The sequence below is a fragment of the Lepeophtheirus salmonis genome, chromosome 4, assembly GCF_016086655.4.
Source record: "Lepeophtheirus salmonis chromosome 4, UVic_Lsal_1.4, whole genome shotgun sequence".
NCBI lineage: Eukaryota > Metazoa > Arthropoda > Copepoda > Siphonostomatoida > Caligidae > Lepeophtheirus > Lepeophtheirus salmonis.
Genome location: NC_052134.2, coordinates 41232355 through 41250878, shown reverse-complemented (window position 1 = coordinate 41250878; position 18524 = coordinate 41232355). Strand labels below are relative to the sequence as shown.

The 18524-nt window shown below is 27.7% G+C and overlaps 1 protein-coding gene and 1 long non-coding RNA gene across 2 annotated transcripts in view; one reads left to right on the top strand and one right to left on the bottom strand.

The window, feature by feature from the left end:
- Window positions 1-233: 233 nt before the first annotated feature.
- Window positions 234-1862, bottom strand: LOC121115947 (uncharacterized). Its single transcript, XR_005863724.2, has 2 exons — window positions 1142-1862; window positions 234-1019 (listed from the first exon to the last, which is right to left on the bottom strand). It is a non-coding gene; the product is annotated as an uncharacterized lncRNA (long non-coding RNA).
- Window positions 1863-14485: 12623 nt separating this feature from the next.
- The window catches only part of LOC121116607 (serine/threonine-protein kinase A-Raf-like), a 36264-nt gene continuing 32225 nt past the window's right edge, over window positions 14486-18524 (top strand). The window contains exon 1 of the mRNA XM_040710871.2: window positions 14486-14633. The gene's annotated coding sequence lies outside the window, so the exon portion shown is untranslated. The remainder of the gene's footprint in view (window positions 14634-18524) is intronic.

Genomic DNA, 18524 nt, shown 5'->3' with positions numbered 1-18524 from the left:
CAACTTGAAACATTTAAAAAAGGATAAATTATTTAAAAAAGTAATCACTTGGATACACTGTCATACCACACGTCATACTTTCTCTTTTTATGTGGAAATTGAGACAGTGGAAAGTTGAAATTCAATCTTTGGAGTCTTTTAACAATGAGAAAATAATTAAAGGGATTGTAAGTTTGTCCCTTATTTTGGAAGCGAGTTGAGAGGAACTCAGAGTCGATCCGTGGACTTAAAAATCCTATTGAATACGTATATTTCAAGATGATTATTGCTAAGACAATATAAACATGAATTATTACAAAACAATTAGTTAAAAATATATATTAAACTCACAATTAAACGTAAGTATAATTAAAACTATTAATTAATTAGAGCCACAATAATATAATACAATATACTTTGATCACTGATCATGGATCTCATTTAATATATAACACGCGTTCTCCTTCTTCTCTGTAGGTGACAACAGGGATACCTCATTTAAGACTACCATGTTTTTTGATCTTTATTGATATTGATATATTAAAAGAGCAACTTTTGTTAAATTTTTTTCTGAGAAAAAGTTTAGTTAAAAAATTCAAAAGTTCGTAAGTATCCATTTTCTGAACATTTTGCATCAAGTACCAAATCCTAGAAGAGTCAGAATTAGAAATAAATTCTTGTTCTGTTTACGTATGGTATATCTAAGTGTATTATGGAGATGTAAAAACTGAATGACATAGTTGATAGCAGAAAGTTAAAGAGTTTAGTGAAGGAGGAGATAATTTAAGACTACAGTTAAATAATGAAGTACGGTTTCTCATCTTTTACCCGTAACACCCCTTAGAAGTGGAATACAAGAAGTATAATAAATAATATACGAGGTTATTCTAATACACAATAGATCAACTAAATTCTGATAAGAGTAGAAGACGCCAGAAATCTTCTTAGTCCACGGAGTTTACCATGAAGCCTTATCCGCATCTCTCATCCCTTTAACACCTCACTAGGCGATTTACCACATTCAATCAAGGAAGCTCGATCTAGAAAAATAAAAATATAATATTATTTAATTGATGAGTTAGAATTCTTGGTTATGTGGCAATATTCGCTAGGGCATTTGACTGAGGGTAATACAGAACAAAATACAGCACTCCCCCCTCACTATTTTCATGTTAAGTAGGATCTGATCTTCGAAATCCTCAGCTTGCGCACATCGCCCTGCCAAATAGTGATCGAATACTCTTCCTCGACAGTTTATAACCTGTAGAACAGGATCCCCCTTGATCCAATAACTTTTCATAATCTTATGTTGCACTCCATTTGTCCTCTTAAGCCGTTAGGGGAGATTAAATTTCAGTCTTAGCAAATTGGAAGAAAAATAACTTCTTCCCCTTTTCCAACACGTTGGTTAGGACCAGTAATCAGTAGTTCCTAACATCTTACTTCGAACCACTAAGAGATATTCCCGCATTGGTCGTTGCGTTGCTTGAGGAATCAGACTCCTCTGGCATAATATGAGTCTATTTCAAGGTTCAAGGAAGACATAGTGCTTACACGAAATAAACAGGACACTTCTCATATCCCATCAAGAATAGAAATTAAAAAGTGCTCAGTGCTTAGCATCAACATGTTTATATTTATTGTTGTTATTAGACTATTTAGTGATGATACGATCCTTTACTTTTGATGAAAGGAAATTCTAATATAATACATATACGATACGCTAAACTGATACTGTGCCAATAGAAGCAAACTCAAATGATCCGCACTGAAAAGAGGCTTGCTCAAAAGATGTAGTCCAAATAAAAGCGCGCCCTAATGAGTGGACATGCATAAATTCAATCATTCTATCCCCCAAACGCAGCGTCATAACATTTTCGTTTTTCTTTTGTTCTTATCGATCGTTTTATGATCTATAAGTCGTTTGCTCCTCTTCATTAATCATATGAGGAATGAAAAGTTGGTTACTCTTCATGGTAAAAAAAACCTGAAATTCTATTTTATTCATTATTTGTAACCCGTCAGAGTAAACAGCACAAATAAAAACTGAAATATATATATATATTGGTAAAATAATATCTACATTATCAATTTCACGGATACACGAGATTACTTTTTACCAACTAGCCTCTGCAATGTGTAAGAATTCAAAAAAAATTATTTAAGAGCTAAAATACAGCTAACTCTCTATCACTTCTCTAGAATGTTTATCCACTCCATAGACAAAAATATTCATATAATATTTTCTGTAAATCTTATATTTGCTTTATCTGCTGTGTAAATTATTTGTTGATCATATACTTTCTGTACCTGATTTTTTGTGGATGAATTTCTGCATTATTAAAATATTTATTAGTGAACAGAGATATTATACACACACAGATTTATAAAAATGAATCTATATTTTATCGCCAAGCCTCTTAAAAGTGTACTCCTGAGACTTTCAATCAGATAATATGTTATACTTTTTATCTTGATAATGCATGTTTTTAAAATTTATTCTTATATATAACTATTTTTAATTGATGTTTAGTGTCTTTCCTTTTGATTTTTTGATAGCTACAATATTATAGTATTTTAGCTATTAATTTATATAACGCACGTAATCTCATCAAAAACTTAATGGGAATTAATATATTTCCAGAAATTTGCATTAATTCATAATATTTCGTGAAATTTATATCAAAGATACAATTTAAGCTTTTTGTATTTATAAAAAAAAACATGCTTTATCTTGTATGAATATTGAAATGATAAAAAAAATTATTATTCAAAAATAATCTTAACAGTATGAGTTAGAGGTTTTAAAAATTATTTTAATTTATTTTTACTTTTGTTTTTTCATCAGTTCTGAAGAACTATGATACTATAATTTTGTGGTATCCCTGTTTTCAGCTGATGGGAAGAGAAAAAGTCGAAGGGATCTTCTTTAAAAATAAAAAAATGGCGTTATTTCTGATCATACGATAATATATCTGAAATTAATGGGGTTTTAGTTAATTAATTAGTTATGTATTTATTACACTTATGTTTCATTGTAGTATGATATATTTATTAAATTAATTACAGAATAATATGTGAAGTCTTTAATATTTATTTAAACTTAAAGAGGATTTTTTTAAATTCATAATATCATATGTATATATGTATTCACTCTGACAATAAATATGAAAAAGTGCGATATCTTATTCAGTATACAGTCTATTCAACTTTCTTCCACTTCTATTTTTCTATAATGTATATATTAAGTATAACATATAATCAAAAATAATTACTCATTTTTTTCAGTGATGCTTATGGTAGCTGCTATCATATGAAACAACAACTAATGTGAAAATAAATTTTTATTACAAAAATAACGAATTTTAATTATTTTTTTTATTCATTAATGGGGAAAATCATAACCAATTTTAATTTTTTTCAGATATTTCAAGCAGGGAGAAACTTGTGCCTATTTTTCGGAATTTATAATTAAATTTGAAGTCGTGAGCGTTACCACAAATAATTTTCTCAAGTTTCCCTATTTATAAAAAATAAAAGCTTAATAAAGTTGATATATATTATTCACTCAATCTAGCACACCTGAAAACGAGTTTTCTCAATTTTTGTGACCTTTGAGCCAGTTACTATATGAGATAGCGGTAATTCATTGTTATGATGTTCACACACTGCTTGAACAAGTCTATGGACCAAAAGTTTCTTTATTAGTTGCACTCTGGGCATGTTCTATTATCTTTATTATCAAGCTCTATGCAAACAATGTGGTAAATCAAAAATATGAAAAATAAGCGATGGAAGTGATTTGGGAGATATCACCTAACATCAACTGGGATGCAACTCTAATTATTAATTTCTAGGATTGGAGCAACGCCACTGAGATATTTATCACGTTGGTTATTCTTCAAAATCAATTGATTAGTTTTGTCTCTTCGCCGCTTCGACTTTTCAAAATACATCTTCATCAAAGCAAAATTAAAATTGGGTTTATCTCTATTAATCGAGCAAAAAATAATTTGAAGGAATTATTCAATCATAGTTTTCTTTTGAAAGGTTATCGAAAAAAAAAAATATTTATAATAAATGAAATGATTAAAATTAGAATACAAGCAAATAAAAATAGGTTTAAATAAAAAAATAACTCTAGTAATTAAGGCATAATAAGTAGAAAGTTGTATTTTTTAGAGTTTAATAGATAATTTTTGTGGTCTAAAATTATAAATTGGTAAAATAGAGTGTCATATTTGGCATCAATGAACAACAAGGTATATTTGACAATTATATATGTTATACACTTGGTATAACAAAACGAGATTTGAGTAATAAAAATAAAGAGAAACGCCAAAATAAATATACGTTATACGCAGTACCTAAAGAGAATATTTATTTTTTGGCAGAATGAAATTAGAAATATAATTCTCATTCCCAACTTTGTCATTACGGTACACCATATACCCATTAACTTTGGTATCTATTTGCAAATGTATTTATACAGATGTAATCCCTCACTAGTAATTATTCTTGACTCAAACGGTAAATATATAATTTTTACTGACGTCATAAATTGCATCGTAATTGAATGAAACACCATCTTGGAGGCTCAAAGTTGATGTTTGTACTTCATAAAATAGAAAAATTTCTAATAAACCTCAATTAAACTTCATCAAATAGCTTTATTAATAAAAAGACTTAACAATTGCATTTAATACTACTTATTTTTATAGAAACAGTAATATTTGAATTACATCAAAGTTATAAGTACTAAAAATCCTATAAAATGCTAGATTTTTATTAGTTTTTTTCTTCGACTAGGCCTATATCAATTCCCACATACTCTCTCAGAAAAAAAATATGTAGACAATAATAAAATGAATAAAAGATAAATTTGTGTTTAGTATAAAGCATAAATTAATATTATAGTTATAAATTAATTTTCCTTTTAGGACCTCTAAATTCTTACAGATAACAAATCAAAAAATACCTTCACTAAATTAAGATAACATAGTACATAAAATAAACAACTATATTACTATAGATTGTCTCATAGTAAGACAAAATATAAAATCTCAACCTTAATTATCCTTAAAGTGTATTTTTACATGTTAAAAATGGTTCCTAAAGCTTTAGAAAGTCTTATCAAAGAAAATAGGTTGTACTTAGTAAGTTCAGAAGCGAAATTCTAGTATGTAGCATGAAGATGGGAATTTTCAAAGAAAACGCTGCATATCTAGAAGTAGCGGATATAAAAATAACCCTCAGATCTATCACATCAATCACTCCACCCTCCGTATTAAGTTGAGTTATGAATACTTACATTTTAACAAAGCAGCTCTGTTGGTTTTTTCTTCTTTCGTAAGACGTCACTGATGAGTAGGAATATTCAACAGAAAAATAAACTTTGCAAGATTGGGTTCAAAATATCTTCCGACGTTATGGTTAAGAAATATAAAACTCTGAACAACAGACAACAATTAATTTTTTGTTTGGATCGATTAGAAACGATAAACGTAGAATAATTAGAAAAAAATACAATATCATTGTAAACTTGTATCTACGGCGATATCGATGTAATAATATACTTTTAGTATATTTTAGGAATAAAAAGACCATTAAGGGATGACATTTTTATAGAGAGATGGTGTAACTTGTAGATTGTTATAAAACTTGGTTGTTTAATCCTCCAAAATGAACGACATCTAAATTGTAACGTCACTTAGAAACACTTCAAAATGTTTTCATAAATCTAATAAAAAATGGAGTATAAAAAACAAGGAAATTATCACTGTAGCTCTCCGGAGATCAAAAATTGTATTCACTTTACATTCATTATTGTAATCATTTCCTAAATTTTTTAACATATTTAAGGAACAAAGTATATGTAAGGGTCAATATTGGTATAAATTTTTATGTATGTACAACGTACATACATAGATTAGTACGTTAAAAATAAAGATAGTCCCAAAAGACTTTCCAAACTTGTTATAATGCCAGATATAACCAATTTTAAAATAACCTTTTTTTTTTTAAATAATAAGCGAGGTACAATTTTTCGATCACATTTTTTTAATATATAATATGGTTGTGAACATAATTGCCCTCTTGTATATTTTCAAGAATATTTGCTCTTTCATGAGCAAAGATAATTAAACTTCTTTAATTAAAGTTGATACAACTAATCGTAAACACAATGACAAAAATAAATTAGGGTCATTCTTTTGGAAATGTAACATTGTAATATATGTATTGAAAAGATTTTTGATCATCATGAATTTTGCAAGGAGCTTTAAATGTAAATATGTTGAATTTTGTAACTTTTTCGACTGATATACCATTTTTACAAAAAAATATTTATTTTTATTTTTAAAGCAGCTTTTTTTTAAATTAGAAGAAATTTTTTTTTTTTAATTTTTTTTTAGAGGACCGTCCTATTTTTTCAAAATCAAATATAAAATTTTCTTTTTTTAAACATTAAACATTTCATTTTTGTTATTACATTCACAACATAATCATCAAATTATCCGACTGACATCCAAACTTTCGGGACTCAAAGAATCCGTGGAGAGGGAATCCTTACACCCTAAAACCTCCCTCTCGCCAAAGTCTTGTCATTAAAAATGTGAAAAAAATGAACCTACTTGTACTAGGATAGTCAGTGTGGCTCATTTTTATGATCTATTTGAATGTGTAGACATTTCGGGGAGTGGAAAAGTTTTGAGAGTAAAATGTTCGAATTAACTGTTTTATTATAAATTTGTATACTTTTAATATGAAAAACAATTTTAATTAAATATTTTTTAATAATAACAGTAAGGATTATTAATCTTGAATATGACCACCGTAGGTATTAATAAATGTAAGCATGCACTGGTGAAATTTGTAGCAGCTGCTTTTGATGTAAGCCTCTCGTATAGCAGCCTTGATAGAGTCCTTAAAATTATAAAACATTAGATGTAAAATTCTGTAGGCCTGGGAATATACTTCCCAACAGAAACTATAATCTAAGGGATTCAAATGTGATGATTGAGGAGGCCAAAAGTTCACTAAAAAAACTTGAACTAAACTAATGAACAAATTACACTTTTTAACCATCCCTGCTGTCAGGAGTGATACTTTTTAGGACTGTAGAGATACACCTCCCTCTTTGATGCGCCTTAACACGGGGGCATTGACATATCGATGCCCAACACCATCCCCGTCACATAAACGTCCGGCTGCTCTTCAAAGGCTTATAACAGCTTCAGAAGTAGTGTGCAATTCATTTTATACTAAGGAATTTAAGACCTTAAAAATGCTTCTCTATCACCAAGACCATCGCTGGGGGCTTCTCTGAGATCCTTACTCTTTTCCAGGCCCTCTTTGACACGGTAGACTATTACTTTGATCCATAACTGACCGCACTAACTTTTTTTTGGTTTATTAGGTAGGCAAACAAGGTAGAAAATATTTCACTTTGTTGTTCTTGCGACATGAATATCATCTCAAATGTTATGAATTTAAAGAAAACAAAAAGATAAGACTCCGGCCTCTTTGTAAGGTGGATAAATCAAAATGTAGCTTGTTTCATTTGCAGTACCCCCCTTATATATTTTACTATTAGGAGAATTAGGATTAATAATAGATTTTTAAAAGAATTGGAGATAGAATTTCGTATAGTAAATTAATAACATTATAAAACATCGAGAATTGAAAATAATGGAGCTTGGGCTATATCTCATATGATAAAATACAAAACAGGATAATTCAAAATTTATATTAAGCCAACTGGTATCAAAGAATGGATGTAAACTTTTTCAGAATTCCTTAACGAACTATTTTTCCAGATAGTCCAAATAGTGAATTCAGCTATCACAATGAGTATCAATGCCAATTCTATCGCATGGCTTACATATTAAATCTTTTTTTTTTTAATTTAGTAGTTGCAATTCAACATAATTTTAGACTGGTTCAAGGACAACCTATACCATCCTCTAATAATACAAGATAAGTGTATTGAAAGATATATTTAAATATTAACTAGAATTTAAAAAAATATTTATATTTAATTGTTCAACATTATGTGTTGTATAAAATAAACGTGCGATACTTATATATCACACGAGATGCACAATATCTTCCTATTAATGTGGATAGCAACAAAAATTGAATTTTAAGGGGAAAAAATATGTAGAAAGTATATTTGTTAAAAAAAGTAACAGAATCTACCAATTTAAACTAATTGTATATCATTTTAATTTTAGAATGAAAATGTTTATTAATAAAAAAAAAATTATTTGAAGTATTATAAATTGATATTGTAAATATAATTTAAAATATATTAAATTGTCATACAATTATCCTCAAGTAGATTATTTTTACATTTTTTCTGTAAGTTTTTTATTAATTACACTGATAACTTTAAATAAAAATAAAGAAATATAAATAAATATTGAATTATAACTTAACAAAATAATTCAGTGTTACTTTTAAGCAAAGCAATTATCCATCGCATTCTCAACATATAATACTACATAGAAAAAAAACTGGAATATAAAGTTATAATCAAATAATGTTTAAAAGCTTTCAAATTTGTACACACTTCCAAAAAAAACTGTTTTCTTTACCAATTATAAATTGTGAGGTGATACAGCATGTGACTCTTAATTAAATATTTCTTTAAGTGTTAAATAAAGAATAGATATTTTGCATAAGTATAGTGATTTTTATTAGTTAGTGGCATGTTCTACATAAATGTAGTCTAAACAAAGAATATAACTGTTAAAAGACCTGATTTCTTTTTTTTTTAAATTGTTTTGACGTCGATATGTAAATCAATGAAAGATTTCAGATTTGTAGTTTAGATGAATTTTTTACAAATTCATGTCCAAGAGCAGCCATAGAAGATGACATTTTGGGGATATAAAGACGTGTTTCAATACAAAGCAAATCCGTTCTTCAACTTATTTGTATCTAGTTTAAAATTAAAATCTGCTTTAGCTCGTTTTCTTGTCGGTATGCTCAATAGGAAAACTAAGTTTCTTTAATCACTATTTTCTTTATCCTTGTACATTTCAGTGGCATCATAATGCTAAAATTTATTGAATTGAATGAAAATATAATTAACTAACTTAATCTAACTTTTTCCAAGTAAAATGAAAGACGAACAATTTAACTGTATTTAATTTGAGATAATAAGATACTCTTGCATAAGCTATTCTCACATAAATCGGGTTAATGAATAATTTTCTCTTAATAAATAAAAAGAGAACTAATTTATTTAAAAAACCGCAAAATCCATGTACATACATATTAAAATTGGAACAAAAAAAATATTGAGATTTTTCCTTACAATAAATAATTAGAAAATACTAATTTAATCATTATTATTGAGGGTCATTTGGGTACTCTAAGGACAATTTGTCAATATTTGGCTACAAATTAAAATAAAAGTCAATTTCATTGAATGGGTTGATCATCCTTGCTGGTAAGTATATAGTCCGAAACATCACCAAACTTGGTTTGAAAATCCACATGAAGATATTTAATTGTCGACATATACTAAAAATTCATCATCCTGGACGTTTAACGACGATAAGTTGGAAAATAGGGAAAATTCATTTATTTCCCATTTTCTACTTCATCAAGCCAATTTTACTAATAAAGCCTGTCACGTAGCACAGGGCAAATAAATAATCATTAACCTTTCGTCAGTGGAAATCCTTGTTTAACACATTTAGTGAAAGGTAAAATATTATCTCAAAAAAAAAAAAATAATAATAACCGTACATAGTCGGCAAAGACTCAAAGTTACACCATTTCAGTTTGTAACTTATTTTAAATTATTTCATTATTTTTTGACTCGTAAAATAAAATTAAAAAAAAATCCTTACGGTATTAGGTCATGGTATTACAAAAAAATATATATATTTAAAAAGTTAATCTTAACAGTACTAGTTAGGGATATCAACGATATATATAAGTATTTAATATTTCCCCACACTTTTTTTAAACTAATTGTATCGTGTTCATTTTTGATCACATCCGATCATACGCTAAGAATTGTAAACGTGTAAGTGGACAGTATTGTGCTCGTCTGGTTCAGTCTTTAGTTATCTTGCGTCGAGTATGGAGGTCTCAAAGGAAGAATTTTGCCATACTTTATTACATTTTTACTACCTAAAATGGAAAAACGCGTCAAAAGATCAAAAAAAGAAAAAATTGGTAAGTATATGGGGGCGATACTGATTTTGGTTCGTGCTGCAGAACAGTGGTTCAAACAATTTTTTCCCCAACTTAATTCTGCCCTCTTCTATGAATAATTCGAACATTTGAAGCTGGTGATCAAACAGAAGTCGTCGATATCGCTGAATAGGAGACAACAAGACATCATCAAGATAACGCTAGACCGCACACATGTTTGATGATGCGCCAGAAGCTCAGGGAGCTCGGATGACTCTGATGTATCCAGCCTAAAGTCTGGACCCGACACCGACTGACTACCACCCTGTTCCTGTATATGGTCAACGCACTTGGAGCTACAAATTTGGCCTTTAATAGAGGCCCGTGAAAATTTGTTTTCCGAGTTTTTTTATCCAATATAGACAACGGCTTTTACAAGAAGGACATCGTGATGTTGGATTCTCGTTGGCAACAAGTTATCGAACAGAACAATGCATAATTTGGTGACCTTGGAGGATATTATGTAAGACACTTCATGAATTATTACCAAACTGTGAACAACTTATTTTAACACTGGATTGGACTTACCACCCGATTCTAAGTATTGTGAAAGTAGTTTATGACGACTCAATCTATGAGTATTGAATAGAGCAATCGCCTCTGCCTCAGAGTCGCTCTCGATAACTTCATGTTTTTGCTTTCAAAGGCTCGTAATCAAAAGCGCCGGTGGTTTCACTCCCGGTTCCTGACGTTGTTGGAACTACCAAAAAAAAGTTAACAATGTAACACTTCTTATGAGGCATTTAAATAAGCAAAAGATACAAAATTACATTTTTTTTCAACCTAATAATTTGTTATTATCATAGTTGAGAGATAATAATTTAATTTTACATCAAACAGTCCATGAAATTTTAATTATCTTTAACTAATTATGAGTTCCAAATAAGTGACTGTCAATTTTGATAAGGGTTAGACAAATACATTAAAAACTATTAATGTTAAATTCGAAATAGTTATAGAATGACATTATCACAACAAAAACAAAGTTGAACAATTCTTGTTGCTAACTGGACTTTTCAGGAATATAATATAAAGTGTTGCACGTTGATAAAATGTAATTTATAAGAAAATATAGTTTTATAAAATTTGGTTCACTAAATTAAACTTGCCAAAATAAATAGATCCCAAATATTTATTTTGATAGCATATTTATACATATCTAAATCGACCTATAGGTGCAACATACATTTACCACTATGGAAACTGGTGCTTTATAAGTTCATACTTTATGAAGTTCATAAAAAATATTGATAAGTATAATATTTATATTTTTGAATGTAGAAAAAAGCTATCACTTATTAAATTATTTATCAAATTTCTTACGGAATTGTAGTTAAGGTATGAATAATTTTAGTTTTTTAGAAAGCTCGTAGCTAAATTATTTCTATTTTTTGAGAAAGCTCTTTTATATTAGTCAACTATAGGCATGTCCAATTAAGTCATAATTGGGCTACATTGCCATTTTTGGAACTGTTAAAGAAACATAATTGAAACTTCTTTATATTTCGAACAACAACATATTTTGTTCCAAAAATGGAATAGTTTTTAATTAAGAAAAGTATGAACAGATGGAAATTTTGGTTAAACTATTCTATATTTTTTTTTATTAATTCTATAAATAACTAGATTTTTTTACTTGGAATGTATACCTACTAATTCCTTCTCTTCATTTATAAATAAACTATTTTTTGTTTTTACTTGTAAAGAATTCATTTTTATTTCTAATAACTTATTATGGCTTAAAAATTTACTTTCTCCAATCCTCGAAGAAGAGTTTCAGGAAATATTAAAGAAGGGGTATGCTCCTGACTTTATGAGCACTGGGTACTTAACTTTAGTTCTAAAGTAACACTTCTTATGAGGCATTTAAATAAGCAAAAGATACAAAATTACATTTTTTTCAACCTAATAATTTGTTATTATCATAGTTGAGAGATAATAATTTAATTTTACATCAAACAGTCCATGAAATTTTAATATATGAAATATCTTGTTTTGCATAAAGTATCTCTTGTTTGATGACCATTTTGAAACTATAAAATAATCTACGCATTCACAAAAAATTTAATTTTTCTTTCTCTAACTACTATTTTATAGTATTAATTCGCAGTAAAAATATTATTAAAGTATTCAATTTGTTTAATGATGCTCAAAGCATCTTATGTAACAACTGCTAAAAGAAAAAAAAGTTTTATATTGCTTTAAGTATCAAATTTAGTGTTTGAGTAGCTAAACACTTCGAGAAAGTATTTGAGTTAGGATTAGAAATTAAGAAATGGAGGTTTAACAAACAGGTTCTGTGTATTCCTTGTCCAGTGTAGTTATGTATAATAGTATCAACATCATCAATTTTGATTATTTTTATTAGGGTGTTTACTCTAATGAAAATATCATATGAAAATTTCAGAATTGAAAGTTTAAGAGGATTTTTTGGTAGCCCCTCCTCCTCCCCTGCGATTTCAAATATTTTTATTTTTATTCTTTAAACGAGTAGGATCATTAATTTAAATTTAGTTCTGTGATAACATTTTCCCTAAAAAAGTAATTAAAAATATCATGGCACTTAAGTCTAATAGCTTTTCTTTTTGGGACTTTAACCAATACAAAAAACGTCATTAAGTCAAATTCACTTTTGAGTATTTTTCACTGTATTCCACTTATTTTATTTACTTTAATTATAAACAATGATACATTGTGAGTCACTTGCATACATTTAATTGCTGTAGATGCTTCAGACGCAGATCCAAAAATAAAAGAAATACAAATTCTTATGCCTCTGAGGAATCTCTTTATCATGGATTGTGAATTGTTTGCATCCGAAATGTTGGAATTAACATTGACTATAATCAGATGGTTGCAATTTTTCGTTGATTAAAATCTGATTATTTTGTATTGATATAGGACATGTTATAAGACATACCAAATATTTTTAATAAGACAAAATACATGAGAGTTGGAATAGCAAAGACTTATCTTTAATCTAAAACCTACCCCTGTTATATAATTCGAAACGCCACTTGGAGGCTATGAATCAGTGAAACCCTTTGTATTGAGGCCTCTATGATATTTTATTCGAGGAATGTTTGCCAATTTCACAAACTAATCTATAAAGATGTATTTATGTATGTTTACTTTATAACTAGAATTATTTTGTTACAATATTTCTAGAGAACAGATTTACAAAATAAAAATATATTGACATTAAACAATGCCGGAAAACACTCATTTTACGTGAAATAACTTCTTGCATGATCCTTCTCCTCTTAGTGATATGCTAAAAGGGTTTAAATAATGACTGCTTGGGATAAAGCAGTTAAATAATGTACACTTCTTCGTTCCCTCTCTTATTTATGAACCGACAGTATTTCAGCTGGGCTTATATCTTTCAGAGTTGCTATATGATGTCATATCATGCTTGGAATTGATACCCCTCCGAAATGGCTCTTTTTACATCTCTAATCATTAGGAAAGCTGTCAAAAAAGAGACATTCTCGACATATAAAGAAATTACCTTATTAATGATTTCAAAAATATATGGTAACCATGGGGATCATCATGTCCATTGATGAGCCTACAAACGAGAAGTAATAATGTATTATGTATTGTACATCAAAAAACCTAACATATTATATGTTATCAAATAATTTCTGAGTAATGAATACTGCTTGAGTATTCTTCTTTTTCAACCACTCTAATATTGATTGGAGATACAAATATTGTTGAAGTTATGGCCAGCGTAAATAAATTTCTCAAAAATTTAACAAAATATATATTCCCAAAATGTAGTTATTCATTGGTTATTTTATGACATGTACTATTTATATCATAATTATTGCTATTTTTGGATGTCCACATTTCGTTTATATTATGTCTTTTTTTTTTATTCTTGTGAAATGCTTTCACCTGTTGATTCTTCAGTAAAGCTCTCTCTCTCTCTCTTACCAGCTCTCTTTACTTTTTCTTCTCTTTTTCTTTTTTTAATCTGCTACATATATATACAAACGAACATCAAGACCAAACCTTTGCTCCCCTAATAAAAGGAGAGCAAGGTTATCAAATAAATTTTAAAACATCCCTTAAAAAAAGTAAGCTAAATTTTAATTTATTGAAATGGTATCTTCATTTGTAAGGTTATTTCAAAATGAATAAATGTTTACTTTTTTTTCAACTTGCCTTCTATGAAAGACGACCAAAAATTCTCTTGCGTTTCTCCAAATTCAATGACGCCCACGCATATTTACTTTCTCCATTTTATTTTTTTATTATAAACATGATTTTTTATATTTTTCAATTCAGTGTTTCTTTTTTCTTTCAAAAGATAAAAAGAGGCTTGGTACAAAAAAAAGTGTGTCTATATCACTTTTTTTTATTTTTTATTAATATATCCATTAGTGAGAGAAATTTAATTAAATAGAACCCATCCACAAAAAAATATTGTTGAGGTAAGTTTTTAAAAAAAGAAGATTCAAATCACTCAAAGACTATGATATTATTTATGAATTTGTATTTTTGCGTTTCTATATTTCTTTTTTTTCTACAAAACCTATCAACTAATTAAAAAACAGACACAATTAATACCCTTCAAGTATATTCAGTCATTATCTGTATTAAAATAGTACAATTTAAATAGATAAATTGCACTTAAATTAATTACAATAACAACATATCTAACTCAACAACAAAATTTGACTTTCTGATTGAAATGATATTATTTTATTTTTTTATTCCAAAACACATAAAAATGACCTTTCAAAACAAAAAAAATTATGATTTATTGCCCTAAACAGGGTTTTTTTTTGGTTTTTTTTGATAAAAACATCTACGGATTCTAAAATTCTTTTTTGCCTAGTAAGATTTCAATAAAAGAAAATTTAGTATCAGTTTTTTTATTTATTACTATGAAGTTTAATTTTTTAGTATATTACAAAAAAATATTTACTTCTAAATGTCTTTTAATATTAATAAGATTTTAATTTCAAATTTAAAGAAGTAAAAATCAATCAAGATAAATATATTATTATTTAAAATTGCAGTGTTTATAAATACACAATCAATTCGAAGAATAGAAAAACTTTGTATGCAAAAAAGAAATAAAAATGATTGATTTTATATAATAAATGTACTTAAGCTTATTATGAACAAAGTGCTTGAATTATTTAAGTATAAGTGTAATTTTTTAATGTCAAATTTGAAAGCACCTTTCTATACAAGCAAATTCTTGTTAAGAGGACGATTTTTAGCTTTTATACATCTAAATTTGAATGTTATTTTTTTTATTCTAGAATTTTAAAAATTGAAACAGAAACAAAATAAAATAAAATTAATATTGGATTTGAACTAGACGCTTTCACAATCTTTAAATTATATTTTATATGGATTTGATTATTCCACAAGAGATTAAAACCCCAATTTAGAACAAAAATAAAATTTTATAGATATTGGCTGCTGAATTTATAATTTGTTTTTCTTACTTCAAAGTTGGCTCAAGCTTTAAAAATACTCAAATCATCCAAACTAAAACCTTTGAAAAAAATTGTTTGATACGAAAAAAATTATTATATCTTCGGAATCAACGTGTGAGGCTGCTATATATATATTTGATTGCGCCATTAAATCTTAAATCATTATTTTTTAGACAGTCAAACTTGCCATCAAATATTAATCAAAGTATTTATATTATAAATGCAGATTAAAGACTAAAAAACCTAAATGTTCCAGAACTCCTTTTTACATGTGGGGCACTTTTCTGTCTAGGTGTTCCCAAAATATGTCTATTGGGTTCTAATCAGGAGATTGGGATGGCCATTGCATGGTAGATAAGATGTGAGAGGCACTTTCTTTTCCAAGAACTTTTTGCTGAGCTTTGCTGTATGTTTTGGGTGGTTGTCATCTTGAAAAACAAGTTATAGAACATTTTGAAGAATGCTGGGAATGATATCACACCTGTTTATCTTGAAAAACTAACAGCAAGAATACCAAAAGTCTGTAAAGCATTTATTGTGGCAAACAGAGAATTTTTGAAGAAGATAGAATTTAAACAAAAATACTTTGATTTTTTATACCCATATTGAACATTAATTTTTCTTCATTTAATACCCTAATTACTGTTTTACCTGATGATAAACTCATAGGTGGTTAGAGAAATAAGTGAAACTCCATTTTTGTACAAAAAAATAATTCCTAGTGTATATGTACTCACAACAGCTTGACATAGCACCAGGGAGAAGGAGTTAATAACACATTTTAACCATTTGGTTACTTTTTAATAGATATTTTACAAAATAAATATCAAATTCTAGAAGTATTTGACACACAAACATCAAATCAGTAAGTATGTAAATATCGTATCAATTATAGTTTTCGATAATTTTGATTGGAATTTTGTTTGACTTTTTAACCAACTTTAAGAAAGTAAATGAGCAATAGTCCACATAAAAATTAAAACTTTGAATATTAATTCCAAATATCTACAATTTATAAATTTTCTTTGGTTTTTAACAAAGCCTCAGCTCTTCATTTCTTTTTGAAATCAAATAAATGTGTTTGAAGTTTCTGAGATGATATACACTTTATAAAGTTTGAAAATCACGGATATAAACAATATTAGTTATTTTTAAATGACCTATTTCTGCAGTTATCTTGATTTGACTGTTTTCTTGAGGCTGGAATGGATTGTGTAATTAAAGTAAATAATGCTTGCTTTCAAATTACTGGATTAAAAGCTTCTATTTTTTCAGACATTTCAAAATATAATAATACAGATAATTTCTAGCTGGAAAAACACCAAAGATATTATAGAATATCTACGCTAAAGAAGTTGATATTCACATTCACAATGATTCACAGAATAGAAACACACTTCCATATTTTTGAGTTTTTTAATTAAGTATCATAATATTTCATCCTTTAAAAACTAGACATAACTTCTTTGTAAGCTAAGTGTTGAGATAATCGATGTAATTTCAGAGCATTGTATTGTATTGTATTAAGATTAAAATTCTGTTATGTTCAGTTCATTCTATTCCAAAAGGTTGTATAAAGTAAAAATATGACTAATTGCTTAGCTTGAACGGTATTTTTTTCCATTAAGAAGCTGTGTAAAATTAAAGCACTTTCTTTTTTTTAATCCAGCAAAATACCTCACAAACTAAAGAACTTATAGTCATAAAATTTTGATAGCTGTCTTTTGGAGATTGTTACAAACTGAAAATGATGTGAATTAAAAAAAAAATAGCGCCATCTATTTGTCAAACCCGATTTTTATCAGCCCATGTATTATTTGTATAAGGATATATTTAAAAAAAATATTTTCTCGGTTGAAGGATAAGATTTCATGCTAACAAAAAAGTTAACCTTCTACATAAATATAGATGGTAAGGTAGTTAGTCAAAATAAGATTAAGTTTGAGCAGGAAGTCTTCCAGCATTCTTGTCTATTCAATAAATTACAATTAAGACTTTTGCATTCACTGATAGTTACTTACGAATTATTAAAATCATTCTGAGATACATTTTATGAAAAAAAAACAACGGAAATGACTCAATTTTGATATGTAATATTATGAAAATTAAATGTTGGATCTCCAACTAAACCTAAAATTGAGTTTTAAGATCTTTAAGATTAATATGATATTTTATTTGATGGAATACAACGATTTTTTTTTTCGTTATTTTAAACAAATTCTGATTTTAAATTACTACACATCTCTTTTTATCAGGTTGTGTAATAACAGAACAGGAATACAGTTGGGAGTAAAGACGAAAATACTTTCAGATAGTCTTCTCTTAAAAATAACAACATTTACTAGGTAGAACAACAAAACGTGGACTGTTGATTAATGTTTATTTTCTCATTACTATGAAAAGTTTTCGTGATTATTTCTTGATTTTTTTTTCGCCGTCCTTTTTACATAAACAAACTATAAAAAAATTAGTCATGTCATCATCATGAGCGAGCAACAAGCAAAAAGGCAGCGCATCTCAGATCTCCAAGATGCTGAAGTTGATTTAAGGAATATTATAGACGTATAGGTAATGGGTATACGTATCTATGATATTTGCTTTTTAAATAAATAGGATATAAATGTAAAAATGGCAAAGATATTTTCTATCTTCAGAAACATAATTATACAAAGCCTTAAAATATGTTAATTTTATTTATTTTTATGTCCCTTGCCAATTTATATCTAAGACGCATCTTTTCTTTTCTGATTTTCCTTTTGACTAAGTAGAACTGTTTTCTTAAAAAGGTTAGATACTATTTTTTTCAAACAAGATGGCATCCACTATCACATTTTTTATGAAGCCAATAAACAATGATTCTTAACTACCCTG